At 34.1% G+C, this 10660-nt stretch overlaps 1 protein-coding gene and 1 long non-coding RNA gene across 2 annotated transcripts in view; one reads left to right on the forward strand and one right to left on the reverse strand.

Moving 5' to 3' along the window:
- LOC127833954 (uncharacterized) overlaps positions 1-10660 on the reverse strand; it is a 387168-nt gene that overhangs the window by 157447 nt on the left and 219061 nt on the right. The window lies entirely within an intron of this gene.
- Positions 2461-10660, forward strand: part of LOC127833936 (uncharacterized) — an 18595-nt gene continuing 10395 nt past the window's right edge. Inside the window, exon 1 of the mRNA XM_052359457.1 lies at positions 2461-2647. The gene's annotated coding sequence lies outside the window, so the exon portion shown is untranslated. The remainder of the gene's footprint in view (positions 2648-10660) is intronic.

Consider the following 10660-nt stretch of genomic DNA (forward strand, 5'->3'; position numbering starts at 1 on the left):
CATATGTCGTATTTCTCATACTACATAAATTCAGAATATCGAAGGGTGCACTTTAAATTTAGGGTTAAGAGTACAATATACACTAACAGTATGTTTTATTTAATCCAGGTAATAATGGCGATTACTAATTCTGAAGAAAATAACATAATAACTCGTCATATAAAAGGGAGAATGTGTTATATCTTTCAAAGATAAACGTGTATTTTAGTGAATGAATGTTAATACTAAGATTTAATCGCAAAATTGACAAGGAAGAAAACATGTCCGTACCATCGGACTATAAGACTTCTTTTCCCTTTTGAATACCCGTCCAGCAGTTTCTCCACAAACATTTCCCAGGATCTATAGCAACGCGTTCTCTTGAAGACATTTCATACAATTAGAAGTATTCCAAAAATGGAAACTAGCCACGAGACGAATATATTCCTCGTCTTCTAATTTGTGGAAAACAGCGAAACCAAAATACACAAGGTAACCAAGCAGCAGACTTACTTTGAAGGCCACATATATCTTCTCGTGATTATTGTTCATGAACTGTCTGGTTTATGTTATCACTTCCATAATGTTCAAGATCTTCCTAAGCAATCGTTTGTCTGAAATGACAATTCTAATTTTAAACAGTTATCTTATACAATGTTTGACTTAAGTTAACGTTCTTATTACTAAAAGTTAAATCATTAAATGTGTCTGAATGATAACAAGGCTACGGTAGGACATACAAGATATGTCCGTATTTTTATGTATTTAATTGCCGCGACTTAGTAACTCGATCACACGAGTAAATACAGCGTTAACACGACATTATAACTAACTTTTGTTTTGTTTCCTTTGATAATACCGTTACTACGTATCGTATATTTTCTGACTATCATGTTCGTTTTCCAACATTTACTTATTATGCCATTATGCGTGGTGTCACAATTTTTTTGTTACCGCAATCCCCCATGATATTACGTATACAAGTGCTATTAATACTATTAAACATTGCTTATGGGACATTTATCAATCATTATAATTAAAAGTGTAGAATATCAAACCGGTGGCATTTATCGATCGTTTTATTAAAAAAGTAACATAAAATATTGTTCACTTGTTTCTGACATTAAAAGCGATTTATAACGTTAATATCGTTAAGTTACGTAAATACCAATATTCCCTATTAGTTTATATATACACGTGATATAATTCATACTTACTATTGCTCATATGACATATTCACTTTCTGAAATAAATTAATGTTCTATAAGATTTTGGTACTTCTACACATTAAAGCTTCTACTCGCACTTGTGAAGACCATATTTCCGCGTTGAAATGGTATAAATTAAATTCCACGAATTAATCTATCTGGATACCGACTGTCCGAGTTACATAAAACCTTATTTACACCACTGCACTATATTTCATTTCATATTATTTCGAACAAAATAAACGAAACTCGTTTAATACATGAGGACTAGGCGCTCGGCTTGTCTAGGTTACAGGTAGTAATATGATAAAGGTAAAAACAATCCATGCACAATATTATGCATACACAAACACAGATTTAACACACACAGACACATAAGCAAATGGTATGATAGAAACAAGTTTTGAATTTCGTTATTTTATACCCTAAGCTAGAGAAAAGTACAGTCACAATTAGACCAGAAGTTTTGCTTAGGAAATTGAAATTTACATAACGGAAGATTTTCTATCTTGTAATCGTAACCTCAAGTATAGATTATATGCAAATATAACACATATATATAATAAACATATATCTGATTTACATAAATCAAATGAAAGCATGTAATATGTCGAATAAATAAAACAGATGTTTTAAGCTCACCTACAAAACACAGTGCGACAACAGCAAGAGCGTGAGTTCGTCTCAGTGGTATCCCAGATTCAAAGAATGAATTATTGGCGTGTCTAGGACTTTATATTATATGGAATGTTTTTAATTCCTCTTACTTTATTTACTTGTTAAAACTTAACGTTACAAGTATTCGTTTAATCAACATAACGCTGCTAGTGTTGTAGCCAGCAGTATTCACGATTTTTAAAAGCCTCTTTAAAGCGTAAAATATTTGGTAAAATATCAATATTTTAAGTGTTCTGTCTGTATTTTCTTAAAATAGAATAGAGACACATATCAGTTTAAATAATATAAAGTATTAGTGGAGACGCGACGACGAGTAAACGACCTCAGTTTAAGTTTACGCACCGTAAGATAAAAGTAAATATCTTTGGAAAACAAATTTCCGGTTTATATAAAATGACGCATAATCAATGGATAATGGCTGCGCCACTCGTGAAAATATTATTGTTTATATTCACTCGTGAATTAAAATCGATTTTCCACCAAATCAAACAAATATCAACTATATTTTATAGTTTAATTATTTATAAAAATATTTTGCAGGTTTAATAGAAAACAAATAAGTCCACAAATATAGAAAGGCGATTATAATAAACGATTATTATGACAGCCAGTGCGTAGCTAGAGGATTATTTAAGCCGAGGCAGTCCAGGAGTTTCCGTGGAGAATGTCAACACAGGCATTTGCGTTTATCTAGAACGTCTCTGGTGTGTTTCGGAGGCCACGTAAACCACGTTTTAACAGAGAATAATGTGAATCAGTGTACGCTATGTATAGCTAACTTAGTAAGTTGTTTCTTTTCTTACAAGTAGTTTATCGTGTGTATGTAGTAATCGTGTATGTCCGATGTTTTCGTTTGAATAATGGTAGCATGTGTATGTTATCATCATGTATTACCAATATTTTCTCTTAAATATATTTCATCGTGAGTATCTAGTAATCATGTGTTAGTGATTTATTTTAGATGTATTTCATCGTTTGTATGTTGTAATCATGACTTGTCGGTGTTTTCGTTAAAGGATATTTCATATTGCGATAGTATTTATTGAAATAAAATTCACGCAAGTATTTGACAGATACTTTATTTTCGTTCTACATTCGAAGATATAAACTAATTCAAATTAATCAGACACTTAAATTCGGCACAATCAAAGTCTGAATTATAGTCTTAAATATTATCGACACCGACTCTAGTGTTATGGGTTAAGACCCAAGAATTATGCTAATGTACGATCAAATCATGTTGTGACGTATCTAATTACATGAAGTATGGATAAGTACTTAAACAACGTAAGCAAAACTATCACATTATTGGGTATGAGGATCTTAAACTTCAAGATAACAGCTTTAACTGGAGTTAAATTGTTTACATGTTCTCATTGTTTGGGTTATTTGTTGGTTTTCAATTACAATAGAAAACAATCATTCATTTATACGATTATGGATCACATCTTTGAGAAATTAAAAAAAACATCACCATCTCAGACTGAAGTCAAATATTCAAGTTATTCTAGAACAATTTATGTCATGTTGCAATTATTGTTTTACTTTTAATTCGTGAAAAAATCACGTAAAGCATTTGAGCAAATATTAACATTGAACACCAAAAACAAGCTCAAATTGAATAGAAAAATATATTAATGTTTCAAATAAGATTGACAGATAAACAATAAACGAACCTTGTTATGAGAAAACTGGGCTTAATGCACGTGCGTAAATGAAATCCCAGATTAGCCTGTGCAGGCTAATCAGGGGCGACACTTTACGCACATGCAGTATGCCCAGTTTTCTCCGAACACGACTCAAACAAACTTTTGGCTGTCAAACAATTTCTACGCATTGTAAAAGTACTAGCAAGGAGACAATTTCTCTTTTTGCATGTTTTGTATATTTAATACATACCTTCAAATTACAAGTTTTATAATTTACACTGACATGTTTCTTTCTTACAGAAAGTCAAACAGGTTGCAATTACATGTATGTTGTAATTCAATCGTGTGTTTCATTTTTGCGTATGCATTTTATCGAATGCAAAAATATATGGTATAATTGATGTAGCCAACTGTTGTTCAATATACATATTTAAATTCATGCTAAAGGTTCTGATGGTAAATTGAGATGGTTGAACAAATAGATGCCCAGACCATGTGATTCCATTGTAAAGAAAGAATACTCACTCTCGTGCCTCAAATCTACCCCCGCCCGCTGATGCTGCTTTGGTGGATAATATTGTGTTGTAGCTTGTACCTACTGATCGTCTTGTTTATCTTAAACTTCGCTGGTGTATTTGGAAGGTAAAGTAAACCAAATTTTAACACAGAATAATATGAATAAATTCATATTTTGAATCGCCAGTTGAGTATGTTGTATCTGTTTATACATGTATGAACATTAATACCATGTACTGAAATTGTACAATTTAAAGGGACTGTCAACCACGAATGACGAAAAAAGAAAAGTTATAAAATACCGTATTGTTTTACAATTATTAGTTTATATTGATTAAAATAGCACGACTGTATATTATATAACTTGAAAAAAGCTCATATTTTCAGTATATTTGGTAATACAATTTCGCTATGTAAAATCGAAAGTACATCGCGAAAATATGTGACATAACGATATACACACTATAAATAACGCAAGGAGATTAATCATTTTATATATTAGATATATACAATTCATTTCGCATGCACAATGTGCATTCCTGGGTTTACCACGTGACGATGATGATCAATCTACTGGAGTTATTTATAGTTATCTGGTAGTTACCTGGTAGACATACCCTGTAAAATTTATTACCAAATAAACTGAAAATATGAAAACTTTTTTTCAAGTTATGGTATATACCAGTCGTGATATTTTAATCAATATAAACTAATAATTTGAAAAAAAACACGGTATTTTACAATTTTTCTTTTCTTCGTCGTCGTGGTTGACAGTCCCTTTAAGAGCGAATAATCAGGAAATTAAGTGCGAATTAACCCGCCTTACGAATTTAGAACCCGTACGGTATATACGCACGTTGTAATATATACCGTAGCATGTAGTTATAAAAGACAAAATTGCTATATGCAAATGTTGTCCTAATATACCGTAGACAGAAGCTACAGAAAACGATTAATAAATTTATATTTTTTTAGGAATAATTCAAACATTTTAAAATTGTCTGTGATATTTTAAACTCATCATGTTCAGGAATATGTTAATGATATCATGTCACCAGATACAGATCACGTTATACAAACAGGTATTGAATAATGCGATGCTAAACCGATTTGATGCATTCAACAAAACCAGCAAGGTCATAAACACTGCTAGTCGTTCATCATGACCATAAGCTTATAACTGGCCCGTGGCACGAGAAAATGGTTCAGGTAACACAAGGACTTAAAGCGTTCACATACAAAGCAGTTACGTTTGAGTAATGCAGAAACCGAAAGTGTTCTCAAACACAGTTGCCAGTAAAATTTTAACTCTCGAGTTAGAAAGCGAATGACAGATTGGTACATGCGTTACAATAATTATCTGTCAGCCTGTACAGCCGTTACTAATGGGAAAGTTATGGAATGAAAGCGTTCACACCAGTATTAGCCTTTACAGTCATCCCATGGGTTAGTCAGGTGCACAAAAAACGAAGCCTGTACAGGCGTCACCAACAACTAATACAGAGACTGAGAGCGTTTCCACACACAGCTCTCTATATAGACGCCATATACTAGTAATTCCAAGACTGAAAGCATTCCCAGATACAGCAGCCTATACAGCCATCACTCGTTGGTAAGTCCGAGACAAAAAGCGTTCCAAGGTGCAACAGCCTATACAGCCACCACTCCCAATTATGTAAGTGACTGAAAGCGTCCCAGATACACCAGCCTGTACAACTGTCACTCCCAGGTAATTCGGAGTCTGAAAGATTTCCCAGAAACAGCACTTTGTGCAGTCGTGACTCACGGAAAAGGAACAGACCAGGAAAGCGTCACCAGCCACCGCAGACTGTACAGCCGTCACTCACGAAATTCATGAAAGCTTTACACACTCCTTAGCCTGGCCAGTCGTCACTCTCGAGTAAATCAGGAAAGGACGCGTTTTCAGACATATCGCAATCAATCTCCAGTGCTGGTCACTCTGCATTCTTAGCATGATTTATGTCACACCACATTCTTGTCAGAACTGCTTCATAGTGATCGTATAGTTTTTTGAATTTTCCCCCATATACTGTTCTCCCAGCATAAATGACCGGCAAATGAACCAGATAAAAGGTTTGCATACAAATGTGTTCCTCTGTGACAGTATTTATAAAGGAATATATGTTTACCCCAGTGCGGTGATGTAGAGCCAAGAGTCTTACGCATGCTGTTTCATGCTGTTTAAGTGCCTCTGATACTGCTGGCAAATCACAATTATCCTTCTGAACAGGTCACTTTAGATTGACATAAGTTTGGCTTTGAGAAAGTGCATAAAGAAGATGTGCTCTGTCTTCAACTTTGGTTGATCCAGTTCTACCTTCGCTTGCATTCTCAAAGTGTGCAACCAAGGTTGTATATTCACTCAAAAGAATGTTCAATCAACAGACTTATGAGATTAGGCAGCCATGTCTTACCTGACATATTTGCTGGTTTTACCATTGTTTCGTCCATATCATCAGCCAATAACTTAAGCTCGCAGAATTTTAAAAAACATTATCTCGTCTGCTACGCAGACTGTTTTCATGGACGATAACGCTTTCTGAAAGAAATCGTACACACATGCTCTTTAAATGCACGACACTGAATCGTCAGCAGAAGCTAATTAATATTCATGTCATCTTGACAAATTTGAACCAAGCAATTTATTCGGTTCGCTCTCTCTGACGTCTAGTAAAAGTGATTAATCATGAAAAAAAAACTCGGTAATTATTTATAGATTCGAATTTTGTTTTTATTAAAAAAATATTCAGAAAAACAGGTTTACTAAGCCGTTTGTGATATGAATAAGTATATATATAATAGCTTTTTCAGGACGACCAGTCGGTCTAGCTTCATGCAGATTAAATAGGCACACCATCGCTTTTACTAGACCATGTTTGGACCAGCCTTATTGTTGAACCCTGTATAATCATACATTTATCCAGAGAGTTTAAGTATGTTCCGCACAAATACCTGGTTGACATGAGTGAATGCATTTTTCCTGGTATCACATGATAGAATATGTACCAGACGTGTCTTCCATGATTCAAAAATTATTTAGATCTTATTGTTTATTGCTTTTTTGTTTAATAACAATTTCCTTACAAACCGGTTGGGTTAAATTATTTCCGACATTTCTTAATTGGCATACGCTCAACGCATAACGCAATATGCTTACACTAAAATTAATATGATCGATAACGGTCCGTGTATATACCGTCTTTTCCTTTTTCGTTTAATATTCGAAACAACGAAACACAAAAATCAACGCATATAAGTTCCCATGTTCATATTTCGTTTCAATTCATATAAAAAAATAAACGTTTGAAAATTGCAACGGATTGTTTGATCCCGTTTACCGTTTTTGGTTTGAAAAAAAAAACGGTATACGAAAAACGAAAAACGAGTGGCGTTTGCGGGATGTGCTGCTGTCTTGGGGAGGTAACTCATTAGTGGCATTTTGCGCGTTTTTTCTCCCTTACATAAGACTTAATCACTTATTTCCATCAGCATGGCTTCCTACGTGCTTTTTATTGTGAGGTAACGACACGCCCGTAAGGGACAGAGACGTGGATATTTTCAGTTGTTTTTCGAGGTTTTGTATTTTTCCAATATGAAATTATCATAATCTTGTCATCGAAAGGTTTTCCAACGTACTGATATTTCATGCCGATCCAGCCGATTAGATAGGGCTATAATTAGCCTCTTATGACACTTGTTCTTTGCAGCTATGCTATGTAAATTCAGTACTTACTTTACACAAAAAAACAACAAATCGTTTTAATACTATTATCATGGAGGAGTTCTTTACATTTTAAAAGCTGCAATACCCCGTCCCCTGAGTGCCCTATTCCTATTTTATTACCCGTTAGACCCGCTAAATGTCCCTATGTTTTACTTTTAACGTCACCTTACATAATAGAATGTCAAAGTTGCATTACTAGTACAGCCACTATTAAAAGAAAGAACAGGACGAAAGATAATAAATAATACAATGTTTTAATCTTATGGAACGGTAGTGCAAGGTGTCTAGTACATAATTTCCAATTCGTTCGATTAATAGCAAAAACATGTTGCATTTAACAACTGCATTGTGATATGTCTAGTGATTTTAGCTCTAAAACAAGAGCTATACCCAAACACCTTATATGAAACCGCTTTGCGCTTGAAGAAAATGAAATTAACTTAAATATAATTAATAAATGTGCCAATTTAATAACTTATTAAACAACATATTTAATGTTCCTGAAAGAGCGCCCAAGATATAGTTAATGCTAACATTCCAATGATATTATAACGCCGCTTAATCTTTTTTCTTTAAACGTTACGTTACTTAAAAAGAAGGCGAATATCATGCGTTACGCCTATAGAATTTACTTGCACTAGTTGAAATGTTCCGTTTAAGACCTCGGTGTCTCCTAAAATGAAACTCGAATGCCATTATAGAAAAGTGTCTACATTAAGAGAAAGGCTACGCCGAACAAAGATATTTTATTGTGCAATGATTATTGTAATGCATGTTATAAATTAAATCAAATCCAATGACTTGAAACAAAAGCAGGCATGTATATTGGTATCGTTATATAACTATACTGTTGATCTATTCATTATTCCATTAGACTAGCCAAAAAGAGCAGTGCCAAAACTCGTCTATTGTTCCTCTATAATACATGTAGTTGTGAACATTTTATTATTCAAAATAATAGTTTCAAAGGGAGGAAACTGCGCACTAAGATTAATTATGAGTTATCATCCAAATAACGCTGCGCAGCGCCCCTCGTTTTCCGTTTTCCGTGTATCTTTTTATCAAATCAAGACCGATAAATGAGAGCAGGTGCTTTGTTTCAATTTTCAAATATTGATTTTTTTATAAATTTTTTATTGAAACGAAATAGGAATAGAGATACACGTTTCGTGTTGTAATTAGTAAAACGAAAAACGATATAAATAAGTCGATTGGTTCTTTGTTTATTGTATTTGTTTCGGTTATAAGAAAATCGGAATATGAACTAATATGCGTGTATTTCCGTGTTTCGTGTTGTCGAATGCAAAACGAAAAACGAAAAGACGGTATGTACACGGACCGATAACTCAGTAATATGTTGTTTGATTTTAATAGATGATGCTCGAGCAACAACGTGATCCGTTATCAAACAAATAATGTCCTCTGAGTTATAGACTCAGAGTTAAAGCATTATGTCGTGTCTGGCTGATGTTTTCACTGATGCAGAAAAGACAAACTGGTTAAAGACATGGCTGGCAGTGGATATTGCAAAATCATGCTTAGATAAGTTCGCGGAGAACGAGGCTAAACGGTACATGCCAATATTTACAACGCTGTCTGGTCAAGTGGTCAGTTGCCATATATGTGCATTGTCTGTTACACCGCAAACTTGCTGAAATGCCCAAACCAGGAACATGCAATAAACAGGCGCAAAAAGCTCATGTAAGGGTATGCATGATAACATAGCAATGCAACCTCGACCGTGTCCTACTAACTTGTGTAATAAGGTTCTCGATGAAGTATAAAATCTGCACACATTTTCCATTCTTTCATGGAAAAACACAAGGGCGGAGAACTGGGCACGACATCTTTGGGAAATTGTCAAGGCGTATTTACCTCCAGACGGGTATACTGGGAAGTGTTCAGTTCAAGATACATACTTTTTAACGGAATCATAAGTTTAATTATTAATTGCAAACACTTCGACAACTAGTTTTCATTTTTTATTTCTACCGCAAAACTCAATCATCCGTGTCTACTGACTGAAGTAAGTGGCTTATGTTCAATTTATTTAATTATTTTGCTTGCAAATGGAGAGTCCATTTTATTGCAATGATCCGCCCGTCTATAAACTAGGCTTGAATTATCAATTTAAGACCAATTTTATTTATACTAGGTCAGAGCAGTTGTTATAATGTTGTATCAGACGAGTTTTTGATGGGTTTGATCTGTTCGAAAACATCATGTCATATAATGAAGAAACTTGCTAACAAGATTATTTGATTATATCTTGGCCGTGATCTTGGCATTAATCAAACACGATTCTGATCCGTGAGGAAACATGGCTTTTAGGAGAGGGGCATTGTTCCTTATATTTTTATGTCTATGATAACGCATGGTGAATACTCAAGAAAACGCATATAATTAAAATCATCCTGAAACTTTTTCTGAACAGTTGCTTAGTTTCAAAGTAGTTCAGGTTCGTTAAAAATATGGTCGCAAGGGTCGGGCCAGTTTCCTTATGAAGTCACCATTCTTATGATATCTTACCCGAGTTCAAAAATGAATCTGGTTTCTTGAAAAACACTTCCGCCATGGGCGGAGAGTTTTTTCTTTAATAGGTATATTTAAAACTTGTTTAAACGCTAGACCCATTTTTGCCTAATCTTTATAAAAACTAGAAAGTACATGTAGTTCCGAATGATATCTCGGACGAGTTGGACAATAGTTCCGTTTCGTTTTAAACCAATCCCCATATTGAGTTTTAGTTTTCCGTTTATGTATGTATTGGAACCCTGTGAATAGTCTTTGAGTCACATGTTTAAAGTCTAGTGCAATATTAATGAAACTAGCTCGGAACAGTTTTTTAAATGTTAAGTTGATATAGTTTTAAAATGTTTCCCGTA

This window comes from Dreissena polymorpha, chromosome 6 (genome assembly GCF_020536995.1).
Source record: "Dreissena polymorpha isolate Duluth1 chromosome 6, UMN_Dpol_1.0, whole genome shotgun sequence".
NCBI lineage: Eukaryota > Metazoa > Mollusca > Bivalvia > Myida > Dreissenidae > Dreissena > Dreissena polymorpha.